General features: G+C 42.3%; 1 pseudogene; it reads right to left on the bottom strand.

Annotated features, from left to right (window-relative positions):
- Positions 1-4255: 4255 nt before the first annotated feature.
- LOC147363895 (citrate synthase, mitochondrial pseudogene) lies at positions 4256-7841 on the bottom strand (annotated as a pseudogene).
- Positions 7842-12807: the final 4966 nt, after the last annotated feature.

The following is a 12807-nucleotide window of genomic DNA, read 5'->3' as shown; positions in this document are numbered from 1 at the left end:
ATATACCCTAAAATCATTTAAGAGTTTAAAAAATTGGATAATTAGAGTTTCTAAACTTTAGTTGCCCTCCTGGTTTACCAAAGAGTCGAGAAAAATAAGTAGATGGTAATGCAAATTTATATGATATGTGTGTAACAATGAAATAAATTCACGTGGGTTCAAGGTTTCATTTGAGCGCCCGTATGAAAATGCAGTAGCTTTCCCGAAACCTTTCTGAATGCAAAATTGGCTCTAGAATTCCCATGCGAAGCAGGCTCCCAAGTGATATTCTTGGCACTTGCGCTGTTAATACCTCCTGGAATCCAAAGGGGAGATGGCACATGAAAATGAGAAAGTATGGTAAAATAGGTTCAAATAATGGCCACAGAAATGAAAATTACAGAAGCCGAATAACACCCTGAGATTAAGGTTTGGGGGAGGTGCTTGTCTATTTTATAGAAAAGATTATGATTTTTGTAACTAAAATCATTCTCCTTTCTTCTTCTCTTTATATCTCTTATCATCAGATTGTGCCTCCAACAAATTATATTGCCTTGTTGGAGTTATTCATAGGCCTCTGCCTCACTGGTCTTTGTTTATGTACAAAGTAAGGTTTAAGTAGCATTGACATAAGGGGCTTCCTTGGTGACTCAGTGGTAAAAAGGTGGCTAGTGGTGAAGAACCTGCCTGCAGTGTAGGAGATGAAAGACATGTGGGTTTGATCCCAGGGTCAAGAAGATTCCCTGGAGAAGGAAATGGCAACCCACTCCAATATTCTTGCCTGGGAAATCCCATAGACAGAGGAGCCTGGTGTGCTGCAGTCCATGGGGTCACAAAAGAGTCAGACATGACTGAGCGATTGAACAACAGCACTGAAATAGCCTGTTTTGTCTGCCACCCCCAATTACCTCCTAAACTTTAAGCCCGGTCTCCTTCATTTCTTTATTCCAATGCCACTTCTGCAGTGTCCCTCCCATCCATTAGCCAGAACACATAATCTACTTTATTTTTCCACAGTCATTACCTAATATTAATTTCTTCACTCACAATTTTGTCTTTATTCTTTGATTTCTCTCACTCCAAATACAATCTCTGTAAGGAATGGCACTTAGAATTGTCTCCTGCATGGAGATATTAAATAAATATCTTGTTACAAGAACTATTTTTCTTAGGAAGAACCAACCTCTGGAAGTTTGTATAACCTTTGCTAATGATTGGAAAAATGTCAGCTCTAGCTGCTAATGAATCTGGGAATTAAGTACAACAACAAAAGACAGGAGGAAGTGATGAAAAGTGGAATTTTCTGTTTCTGAGGCCTCCAATTTTAAAGGGAAAAAAAAAGGCAAACTATAATTCACTATAATTTAAATTTTGAGGATCCCTACAGAATTCTATAGCATCAATTAGAAATTAACTATCTTCCTTTTGATGGGGACTATTTTTTAGATAAATTTAAGTCCTGCATAAGAAACTAATAGAGTGAAGGAATAGATATTGTTGTTCATATTGAATCTATGACTTTGAAAGAAACAGGAAATTTGGAAAGTAGGTGTGGGTGGTATCCTCTTTATGAGTTATATTTGTAGACCACGATTTCCATATACAAGCACAAAGCACTCCTGATGGGTAAAAGCAATCACACCATTGTGAAGTTGGGAATGCCCAAGGAATACTAGCACTAATGTGATAAGGCACGGGCGTATATTCTCTCTCTTTTGCAAACACACACACACATGTGTGCCTATTCACACATACACATACTTAAGCCCACAGGTGAGCAATCAGAACAGTAAAGATTTATGAGTAACAATTGAAAGATGAGATGTGAATTGAAGGATTTTAACAGCCCTTAGTTAAACATTTTCATGATTATCTAGATATAAGGAGGTCTCCCAGGTGGCGTTAGTGGTAAAGAACTCACCTGCCAATGCAGGAGACGCAAGAGGGTTCGATCCCTGGGTGGGGAAGATCCCCTGGAGGAGGGCATGGCAACCTACTACAGTATTCTTGCCTGGCGAAGCCCATGGACAAAGGAGCTTAGGGGGCTGCAGTCCATGGGGTCGTAAAGAGTCAGACACGATTGAAGGGACGGCAGGTATGCATGCAAGAAGGAGGTTTAGTTTCTGTCTTTTCACTCATTCAATAAACGTTAAATATTTTTGCCCATTGCCAGGACACATACTAAAGGATATAGTTTTAGATGGTAACAATAACCCTGTATAAGGGACAGCAAAAGAGACACTGATGTATAGAACAGTCTTTTGGACTCTGTGGGAGAGGGAGAGGGTGGGGTGATTTGGGAGAATGGCATTGAAACATGTATAATATCATACATGAAATGAGTCTCCAGTCCAGGTTCAATGCACGATACTGGATGCTTGGGGCTGGTGCACTGGGACGACCCAGAGGGAGGGTATGGGGAGGGAGGAGGGAGGAGGGTTCAGGATGGGGAACACATGTATACCTGTGGAAGATTCATTTTGATATATGGCAAAACCAATACAATATTGTAAAGTTAAATAAAATGAAATTAAAAAAAAATGCACTTGATAAAAGCTTCACCCTGATGAAGCTTACACTCTTGTGAGAAACAGTAGAAACAAATGGATTGAAATGGACTAGTGTATAAAATTAAAAGGAAGAATAATTTAACTTAATTGGAGAATGTGATCTTCAGAAATAAAATATATTTCTTGTGAAGACTGAGCTCTTTATCACTAGAAATAATTGTATAGAAACTCATGGAAACTTTAAAAATGTTCTCTAAAATCTTACCATGTCGGAGAGAGGATAATTCGAAAAGTTTAAGTGTTAGTTGCTCAGTCATGCCCAACTCTTTGTGACCCCGTAGACTGTAGCCCACCAAGTTCCTCTGTCTATGGGATTCTCCAGGCAAGAATACTGGAGTGGGTTGCCATTTCCTCCTCCAGGGGATCTTCCCAACCCAGGGATCAAACCCAGGTCTCCGGCAGTGCAGACAGATTCTGTACCATGTGAGATACCAGGGAGGATAATTTAGACAATTCTTAAGCTACTTTCCTGGAGAAGGGAATGCCAACTCACTCCATTATTCTTGCCTGGAGAATGCCATGGACAGAGGAGCCTGGTGGGCCACAGTCCATGGGGTCGCAAAGAGTTGGACACACACACACACACACACACATGCGATAATTTCCAGGCTTCTCTGGTGGCTCAGACAGTAATGAATCTGTCTGCAATGCAGGGGGCCTGGGTTCGATCCCTGTGGATGGTCCCTGGAGAAGGGAATGGCAGCCCATTCCAGTATGTTTGAGTGGAGAATTTCAGGGACAGAGGAGCTTGGCTGGGTTGGAAAAGAGTCAGAGACAAATGAGCAGCTAACACTTTCACTTTTCACAAGGTACTTTTCAACTCATGAATTCTATGATTCACTATTCAAGGGGCTCAGTATCCACAACAGGATTATTTAGTTTATTGATCTATTATATAGCTGTGGGAGAAATTTACCATCAAACTAATTGCCTGGAGTGGCCCAGTGGCTAAAAATTCATGCTCCCAATGCAGGGGGCCCAGATTCCATCCCTGGTCAGGGAACTAGATCCCACATACCTCAACTAAGTGTTCATATGTTGCAGCTAAAACAATTCATGTGCCACACCTAAGACCTGGTGCTTCCAAGTAAATAAATCATTCAGTCACTAAGTCGTGTCTGACTTTTTGCAACCCCGTGAACTGCAGCAAGCCAGGCTTCCCTGTCCTTCACCATCTCCTGGAGTTACTCAAAGTCGTGTCCAGTTAGTCAGTGATGTCATCCAGTCATCTTATCCTTAGTCACCCTCTTTTTCTGCCTTCAGTCTTCCACAGCATCAGAGTCTTTTCCAATAATTCAGCTCTTCGAATCAGAAGGCCAAAATATTGGAGCTTCAGCTTCAGCATCATTCCTTCCAATAAATACTCAGGGTAGATTTCCTTGAGGACTGACTAGTTTGATATCCTTTCTGTCCAAGGGATTCTCAAGAGTCTTCTCTATCACCACAGTTTGAAAGCATCAGTTCTTTGGTGCTCAGCCTTCTTGATGGTTCAACTCTCACATTTGTACACGACTACTGGAAAAATCCTAGCTTTGACTATACAGACCTCTGTCAGCGAAGTGAAGTCTCTGCTTTTTAATACACTGTCTAGCTTTGTTATAGCTTTTCTTTCAAGGAGCAAGCCTCTTAATTTCATGGCTGCAGTCTCCATCTGCAGTAATTTTGGAGCCCAAGAAAATAAAATCTGTCACTTTATTTACTAATAATTTTTTTTTGTTAATAAAAACATTTATTTTGCATTTTATACAGAACAACCTGAAGTCTGCATCATGACAGTTACCCAGGGGTTTACAGACAGTATTATCCATCTCAACAGCATGGTTCTGGGGATTAGGAATCCACACAAACACAGGCAGGAGTTGCAAGGGAGGAAGCGGGGCACAGCAGGAGTATATTTTTAATCCTTTCTTAAAAAGGCAGTAAAACCTTCTGAGTCACTTGAAACCTGTGCATATGGGGATTCTAAAACAAACAGTGTACTGTGAGCTCTTGGGGAAGGGACAGGATAAGAACCTTGATAAATAAAGGGATATTGGCTTGTGGCAGGGGATGAGGAGGGAGGTTTACTATTTTTAATGTCCTCAGCCCCAGCACCTGATAGTCAAAGGAGACCATGCCCAATCTTAAAAATCATTTCCCTGTTCAGAAAGAGGTACTAGTACTCCTGGGATCAGGCCATGAAGATATCATGCTGGTCTTTCCTAAGTCCCTGTTCTATAGCCCATAGCATATTAAAGGGGAAAAAAAAAAAGGTCAGAGGGTAGTGGTTTGTGTTCCAAGGAAGTAAAAACTTAGTTCACATTAAGCACTGATAAAGCCAAATAACTAGGAAAGACCACATAATAGACAGTGCTGTATATACCCACTGAAAAGAGGTCTCTAGGAAAGACCAGTAGGGAAGGTCCACAGCAACCTTGGCTTGAGGTGCAGCAGGTATAGAAAGTCTGGAAAGAGGTGAGTATTCAAGTAATGGGGAATAGAACACTCCTAGATCTTAATTTTAATAGGATAATTTTAAAAAAGAAAAATAAGAAAAATAAAAACCAAATATTGGTTGCCAGTCAACAACAAATACCATGGCCTTTATGATCATCTGGTAGCTTAACCAAAAAAAAAAAAAAAAGGCCACAGCATCACCCAATAGATCTTGCTAGGAAGTGTCTGTGTGCATGGGAGAAGTTAATGGGGCTTAGTACAGCTGACAATCCAACATGATTCCTATGGAAACAGAAGGGGTAGAGTCCTGGTTTGCTGGTCTATTAAAGGGTGGACAGAGTAGAACCAAAAGTTCTGAAGTGATGGCAAATTCTCTGCAACCAGCTTTGACCTAGGGAAAGAGGAGCCAGATTCCCACTCTGAAGATGGGGGTGAGGTGAAACCTAACCCACACTACATGCATTAGTCCTGGTCATCCTACAGTTGGTGGGCAACTCACACCAGGCAGGGGAAAGGAGCTGGTCAGGGAAGAACGGGTTACTTTTCTTCTTTTAAAAATCTTAATTTATATTTTAACCTCAGACTTATCATCAGTGCCTCAGATACAATTTAATCTTAAGTCTTTAAAAGCCCTGAAACAAAAGTATACTTTTTTTTTTAAAGATCCCTCACTCTCTGGTGGATAGTTTCCTCCCCATCTTCAGTTTCACCCTGACTTAGAGTCCACAAACTTCATCAGACCATCTGTGCTCATGGACTTGGGTCTCTCTAGAGGGAAGCCTAGGGCTCGGCTCCAAATGAGCTGTGCTAATACACCTAGTGCCCGTGATACCCCAAACAGGACTGTGTAGTAATTCATCTCTGTCATGCCATAGTACTGGAGCAGCACCCCGCTGTGAGCATCTACATTGGGCCACGGATTCTTTGCCTTGCCCCGCTCTAGGAGGATATTGGGCACAATCTTGTACAGCTGAGCAACCAGCTTAAACATGGGGTCCTGAGGCAGGTGTTTCAGAGCAAACTCTCGTTTACAGGTATATTGTGGATCAGTCTTCCTTAGTATTGCATGGCCATAGCCCGGGATGACCCGTCCTGAGTTGAGTGTGTTCCAGATGTAGTCTCGTAACTTCTCATCTGACACATCCTTGCCAACTTCCTTCTGAAGTTGTGTCAGCCAAACAAGCACTTCCTGATTTGCCAGTCCATGCAGGGGCCCTGCCAGCCCATTCATGGCTGCTGCAAAGGACAAATAGGGGTCTGAAAGGGCACTGCCCACCAAGTGGCTGGTGTGGGCACTTACGTTGCCACCTTCATGGTCACTGTGGATGGTGAGGTACAAGCGCATGAGCTCTGTGAACTGAGCGTCAGTATAGCCTAACATGTTGGTGAAATTGTGGGACAAGTCCAGCTTAGGGTCAATGGCCCCAGTACTGCTGCCCTCTCGGTACAGGTTCCAGTAGATCTTTGCTGCAACACAAGGAAGCTTTGCGATCAGATCCATACAGTCTTCATAAATCAACTCCCAGTACTTGGTTCAGTTGATACCCTCTGAATATGCTCGGGCAAAGTTACTTTCACTGTTGAGAGCTGTAACAGCTGCACTGAGCTGAGACATGGGGTATAGATTAGTGGGAAAGTTGTCCAGCATGGTGACCACGTGGGAAGGCAGAGCTGCCCTCTTTGCCCACTCCTGTGAGAGCCAAGATACCTGTTCCTCTGTTGGGATTTGTCCAGTTACCAGCAGCCAAAATAAGCCCTCTGGCAAGGGTTCTTCGCCCCCTTTAGCCTTTGGCAGCAGTTTCTGGCATTCAGGGATGCTGTAGCCTCTAAAATGGATGCCCTCATCAGGATCAAGAACTGATGTTTCATATACCAATCCCTTCATGCCTCGCATGCCACCATACATCATGTCCACAATGATCTGGCCCACCACCATCTTGCCATGTTGCTGCCTGAAGGCCTTCACTCTGGTCTGCTCCTTAGGTATCACATCAACCAATATGTCTTTCAAATTCGTGGAAGTGCTTCTTCCACGAATTTAAATAAATATTTTTTAAAAATAATTGCCTAACACCTATAAACTGCAGCCCCATCTCTCTCCTATTATTAAAAGACAATATATGATACAATTTGAACATTGGCAAGTCTGGCTTTTTACTGGCTGTGAAGCAGTTTAATCAGTAATCTGCAATTAAAAAAAAAATGATTGTATATACCCCACTCCGCCCGAAAAAAAAAAAAAATCTGCAAGAAAGCTTTTCATTGCTTTTTTAAAAATACCAGAATTGAGCAAGCTGTGGAAATCCTCCAGGACTATGGCTTTGGAGGAGTTATCCTTCACTATGAGTCACAGTACAGATTTTTACTGAAGTCTATTTGATATGATCTCTGATTTATATTGTGCTTGGGAATCCACTTAATGGGGGCTCCTGACAAATGGCACCCAGCTTTATTTGTGACAATTGCCAGAGGGATAGTCTGCATGATGCATTCTGATAGCTCCTAATAAATGATAAATGTGGCATTGAGTTTGAGTGTGCATAGCACACCTGGCTCCGCAAACCCACACAGCTGTTGACAGGTGAGAACACTTGTTTACCTGTGTTACTGGCATTTGCTCATGTGAGCCGTCTTCCCGGGTTTACCACCGCTGCTAAATGAGGCAAACTTATCTTCATAGCCGTGTTCCCAGTGTCTGTGCTTTCCTGCCCTGCTTAATTTAGAAGAAATCGGTGTAATTGAAGAGTGACTTTCTTACAGCTCATTTTGGTTTGATCTTCCCAGGAGTGGGGACTTGGTTTCCAGGGCACATATCTGTTTACTCTGGGGTTTCTGCCAAAGAAGAGAGTCTGCCATACCAGCAATGCATTTGCAATGATCAGACCTTGCTGGAGGGAAGCGTTCATGAATTGGAAAACTGCCTGAATGTATCCAGGAAGAAAGTTCAGAGAGTGGAGACGAAGGGAACTCTTTCTCCCTCGAGCATTTTACAGCATATTACGGTTTAGATTCATCTGGCAAAGTTTAAAATCAATGGTCTCTCCCTGGGTAATATTTTCTTTGCAACAATTCTACCTCTATACCCTCGAGGATCAGGGTTTCATGTTGGTTATAGGAGTTAAACTTCACCTAAGCTTTCAGGGGAAAAAAAGGATACTCAAAGGGTTTTTGATACAAATTCCTGTAGCTGTACTGTGAATGTTGTTGGCATGGAGACGATTTGACAGTATTTGGGTTCTCTTTTACAGCCGACACCAGCAGTACACGATTCCCCCCTGTCACTGAGGAGGTGTTCCCAGGCCTGAACGTGACTTGTCATTGGTACAGACCACGATTCCCCCCTGTCACTGAGGAGGTGTTCCCAGGCCTGAACGTGACTTGTCATTGGTACAGACCTCAGTGTACAAAGACACTGCTGAAGTGAGACCAGTTTGTCCTTATCTGGGAGGAGGGCACACAACAGGCTCAAACGGAATTGGATCCGTTAGGTTGTGAGGGGTGAACGGAGAAGGGGAGCAAAGTTCAACATCCCTCGTAGACCATGATTAAGGAGCAAAGAGCAGGGCAGAGAACACTTGGCTAAGAACAACTCTCCCGCAGCCCCATGTGACAGGCTTCTGTACATTATTTAATCATGTAGGTCTCACTAAAACTGAAAGAACATTCCGTCATCAAGCAAAAAAAATTTTAATAATTTTATCCATATTTTAAGGACAACTGTTATGAATAATTAAATCAGGTGATGCTTTGACAAGCCAGATCTATATGCCAGGCCTATACATGTGTGCTCAGTCATGTCTGACTCTGTGAGACCCCAGGTACTGTAGCCCCCCAGGTGCATGCCTCTGTCCATGGCACTTTGCAGGCAAGAATACTGGAGCAGGTTGCCATTTCCTCCTCCAGGGGATCTTCCTGACCCAGGGATCCAACCCATATCACCCGCATCTCCCTCATTGGCAGGCATATTTTTCAGCACAGCGCCACCTGGGAAGCCCATTGGCAAACCAGAGATGATTCTACTGAAAAAAAAAAAAAAAAAATCACAAGAGTTGACTACATAAAGGGAGACCCTCAATAGCAAACCAGGTTTCTTAACCAAATGTAATCTTGTTATCTCTGGGCCACTTCTTTCTTAGCAATGGTTATTAATCCTTTATACAGTGCTATTTTCCCGATGTTATTAAATCACCATAGATGATTAAGATCAAATATTAGAACCTATTTATAAAAGAGCAGTCAGTTGTTCTTGTTCTGAAGCCAAACTTAGGATCCTCTCATGTTCTTTATAATTAGTCTCTTGGCTCAGATTATAGCTTCGCCTCCTCTCTGCTGTTTCAGAGGCTGGTGTCACTGTGAGAAAGACAGGCAGGCCTCATCTTGAGTACACTCTGCTTGGTGATGGCAGGGTTCTAGGGAAGAAACCACACTGTAGGCTGACTTTTAATTGCAAAATTCCTTACAGTTATTTCTCCTTTGTCTCTCAGTTAATGCTGGTGTTACAGTATAAACAAACTCACCTAGGACATTGTCAGCAGAGCATCCCATCGCTTTCTTGAATTGACTACATTCTCAGGGAGTAAGCCGAGCAATTTCTGACACCCCGGGGTGACTTTTCCAGGTACTAATTAATCCCTGTTGGAAGGTAATGTAGAAGGATCCTCGGGGTGTTGCTTGAGATTCTGTAGAGCTGAGTACCTGAAAATTACATCGACTTATAGAAATAGAGAAACTTTGAGGGCTTTCCAGGTGGGACAGTGAGAAAGAATCCACCTGCAATGTAGGAGACGAAAGAGATGTGGGTTCAATCCCTGGGTTGGGAAGATCTGGAGAAGGAAATGACAACCCACTGCAGTGTTTTTGCCTGGAGAATCCCACAGACAGAGGAGCCTGGCAGGCTACAGTCCATGGGATTACACAGAGTTGGACATGACTAAACAGGCAGACACTTGCACACTTGAACCACAGAGTGCTCAGTTGTGTCCGATTCTTTGCAACCCCAGGACTGTAGCCTGCTGGGCTCATCTGTCTGGCAAGAGTACCGGAGTGGGTTGCCATTTCCTTCTCCAGAGGATCTTCCCGACGCAGGGATCAAACCCTGGTCTCCCGCATTGTAGGCAGACACTTTACCACCTGAGCTCCCAGGGAAGTCACCTATATACTGCACAATACGTGCCTTTGTTGTGTTTATTTGCCCATATGCATCTTTCTGAGTCTTCCACAGAAGTGTTTCCTCGCACCCTGTGGCATTAAAGGAAGGAAGAATAATAGAAGAATTGGATTAAGCACATTTCTTTAGCCTATTCTAGAATTTAGGGACCAAAAATACTAGATACAACTGAACACGTAAGAGAAAAGCCTTTGAGCTCCACACATATATAGCTAGGTAGATAGATAGAGAAAGAGAGAGAGAGAGAGGCTTCTTCTGGTTTTATAAGAGAAATATCTTTGTGTTAGATAAGATTTAATTTACTAGGAGAATGTGAAGGGTCAGTCTCTATGACATTTACCTCTCCAGAAGAATTCATTCAGTTTAATTTCTATCCCTACCACCAAGCTTGCTTCTCAATTTATTTAAACACCAACCCAGTTATACTTACTGAATTCTTTTTAAAAATGTGTGTTTATTTGGCTGTCTTGGGTCTTAATTGTCACATGTGGGATCTAGTTCCCTAACCAGAGACCAAACCTGGACCCGTGCATCGGGAGTGAGAGTCTTAGTCACTGTACCACCAAGGGAGTTCCATGAATTCTTTTTAAATCATTAGAGAAAGCCAAAATTTCAGCAAAACCCTCATCTTGTTGTCACTTAATGCAGTTTCCCATCCTTCAAGGTCTGTATTTATCACACTTCTTGCTTCCTGGGAACACACCACCGATCGCTCTAATCCCAGCCACCAACAGTGCAAGAAAACTCATTGAGTTTCAGTGTGTGTGTTTCCTCCCCCCATTTCAGATCAGTTTCCAGCTAAGAAAGAGGTCTCTTCTACATTATATTGAGAATAGAAAAAAAAAAAATCAATAAATCTCTGGAGCTGAGATGACTAGCTCCTAAAAAAAGCAGGCGGAGAGCCTTTATTAAAGGACTTTTTCATTAGAGCACTACTTCAATCATAAAATAATCATAAAGGAATTATGCAAATGTGCTGAAATCATATCATGCATGCTAACATTCAGTTCCAAGTCACTCTGAAGAGAACCTGAGATCAGACCTTGTTGGGAGAAAACATGAAGACCTTCAGAGTTAGCTGATAAGAACTTGACTGATTATAAAACTTATGACTGCCTGTGTGCTCAGTTGCTCTGTCCTGTCCCACTCTTTGTGACCCCGTGGATTGTAGCCTACCAGTGTCCTCTGTCCATGTAATCTTTCCAACGAAGAACACAGGAGCGGGTTGTCATTTCCTACTCCAGAGAATCTTCAAGACTCAGGGACGGAACCCATGTCTCCTGCATGTCCTGCATTGGCAGGTGAATTTACCACTGTTTTCCCTTGGAAAGCCCCAAGTGACTACATTAAGTAAGCACAATTTTAGCTAACATCAAATTAGGTTACTCTTCAGGGAAGAAGTCGCTGAATTGTCTGATAGAACATGCGCAAAGGTTTTAAAAATATTTACTCTTTTATCTAAAACATCACTCATTGATTAAGAAGTTACCATGTCAGACAGAATTCTAACCACTTATGTGTATTATCCCAACTAATTTCATTTATATAACAACCTTGTAAGATCCTAGTAGATTTTCCATTTTACAAATCAAGAAAATTAACTTCAGAAAGGTTAGGCAATATGTCCTGGGTTACAAAGCTGTGAAAAGCATATTTTTAAACACTATCCTATAAAATTTGGAAACTTCAGAACATCAAGCCTAGGAGACATTTCAGACATTGTTTTTCCATGTTACTCAAGCTTCTACAAATGACTCAAAACTGAGCTTCACATGTTAATGACTTGCTTGAGGTCGTATATAAAGGCTCTGCCTCCAGGCTCCTACCTCAAAACAACAGCTTTAGCAACTTGTCTTCATTCATTTACCTATTCACATGGGTCAGTGTTGTCATATTCCATAGTTTGTATTATCTCTTGCTGAGAAAATGCAGTCTCTGCTCCCAAAGTAAACTTTCTAATGATATTTTTATGCATATTTGTAGAAAAGGCAATTCTGTGACTGTCTTTATTCCAACTTGAATAAGTGAACCTCATTATGTGATGAGCCACAGTGTGCCAAGACTAACTCCACTTGAAACCTGTACTCCTGTTTGTCTTATGAAATCTTTGTCATTCTAGCTTTGGTTGTTCGGTCACTTAGTCATGTCTGACTCTTAGCGACCCCATGGACTGTAGCCCACCAGGTTCCTCCATCCATTGGATTTTGCAGGCAAGAATACTGGAGTAGTCTGACATTTCCTTCTCCAGGGGATCTTTCCAACCCAGGGATTGCCTGTGCTGCAGGCAGATTTTTTACTACTGAGCCACCAGGAAAGCCCTTGAAATCTTTATACAGAAGAATTAAGACTTCTTAGGACAGCTATCTATTAGTCTAACTCTTTTCCCCACTCCATCCATAAAATCCACAGCATTTGAACTTTTCTCTCCCAAACTTCTATGGGTCTCAGGCAAGATTGACTTAGAAGTGGTTTATGATCAGATGCAAGCATGCTCAGTTGCTCAATTGTTTCCAACTCTTTGTGACCCCATAGATTGTAACCAGTCAGGATCCTCTGTCCATGGGATTTTCCAGGCAAGAATGCTGGAGTGGTTGCCATTTCCTACTCCAGAGGATCTTCCCTACCTAGGGATGGAAACTGCTTCTCCTGTGTCTC

The sequence above is a fragment of the Bos grunniens genome, chromosome 10, assembly GCF_055505025.1.
Source record: "Bos grunniens cultivar Pamir isolate PY7600 chromosome 10, Bosgru_T2T1.0, whole genome shotgun sequence".
Lineage (NCBI taxonomy): Eukaryota > Metazoa > Chordata > Mammalia > Artiodactyla > Bovidae > Bos > Bos grunniens.
The sequence above is the reverse complement of the archived record's forward strand: the minus strand, read 5'-3'. Positions and strand labels throughout refer to the sequence as shown.